A 1,187-nucleotide genomic window follows, 5' to 3' on the forward strand; every position below is an offset into this window, starting at 1 on the left:
TTTGATCGAGTATGGCCAGGTTGGGCAAATAGCGGGCATCTGGCTGTGGAATGAGTGTTTGGCTGGGTGTCCTAAACGCCAACAATTTTGGCACTGACGAGGAGGAGGTTGGTATGGTCGGACAGGTAGGGATTTCCCACCTATGTAAACATTAAAGGGAAGGTCATGTCTACGGAAAATAATTTTGGCAATGTTCATGGATTTCTTACGATTTCCTCTGGGAGGAATGGAGTAGCATTGTACATATGTTGCATCATAGTCTGTGAGACAGGCGAGTAAGTCCTCTCTACAATCTGACCATTCTTTGTCATAGATTGGGCAATCTGTTGGGGAGATAGAGACAGTTCCGTTGCAAGTATTGAGGGTTGGATGAGGTTCTGTAGGGATGGGATTACCACATAGATCAGTAAGTTTTGTTAACGCTATAGCTTGGTTTTCAGTTGTTACTGTGACGAGACGGGAGTAGTCGGGTCGGCTACGGAAAGAGACTTTGCCTACTTGTTTTTGGAGGCATTGCTGGAAGAGGAGGGTGTTTTTAGAGTAGGGAGCTGTGGGAGGGATCACGAAAAATCGGTCCCATTTGGCTGGGCTAAATAAAGTATTTAGGATTATTGTAGAGGTGGGGGTAGTAGAAGTGCGGGGACGTGTGGAGGAGGGAGTAGTGTTGAGGGGGGTAGTGTTATGGGGAGGTGGGCAATAAGGTTGTAAGGTAGTAATAAGGGGAGATGAAGAAGGTTGTGGGAGTAAAGGTGTTGAAGTTGAGCATGTTGGGAGAGTAGAAATGTCTCCTGGGGGTTGGTTGTTGATTAGGGTTGATACTGTACTAGTATGCATTGATGAGGGGGGAGTTGTTGCAGTGTTCGGAGCCGTGGTCAAAGGAGAGCCGGGATTGGGGCTATTTGATAAAGGGGCAAGCCTTTAATGATCATAATAATAATAACAATAATAATAATAATAACAATAATAATAATAATAACAATCATAATAATAATAACAATCATAATAATAGTAATAACAATAAAATTAATAATAATAATAATAATAATAATAATAATAATAATAATAATGATAATAACACATGACAAATTATGATGATGATGATGATGATAATGATGAAAATTATAATAATAAAAATAATACTAATACTAGTAATAACAATTATAATAATAGTAATGATTATAATAATA

This window comes from Penaeus chinensis, chromosome 26 (genome assembly GCF_019202785.1).
Source record: "Penaeus chinensis breed Huanghai No. 1 chromosome 26, ASM1920278v2, whole genome shotgun sequence".
In the NCBI taxonomy this organism is placed as follows: Eukaryota; Metazoa; Arthropoda; class Malacostraca; order Decapoda; family Penaeidae; genus Penaeus; species Penaeus chinensis.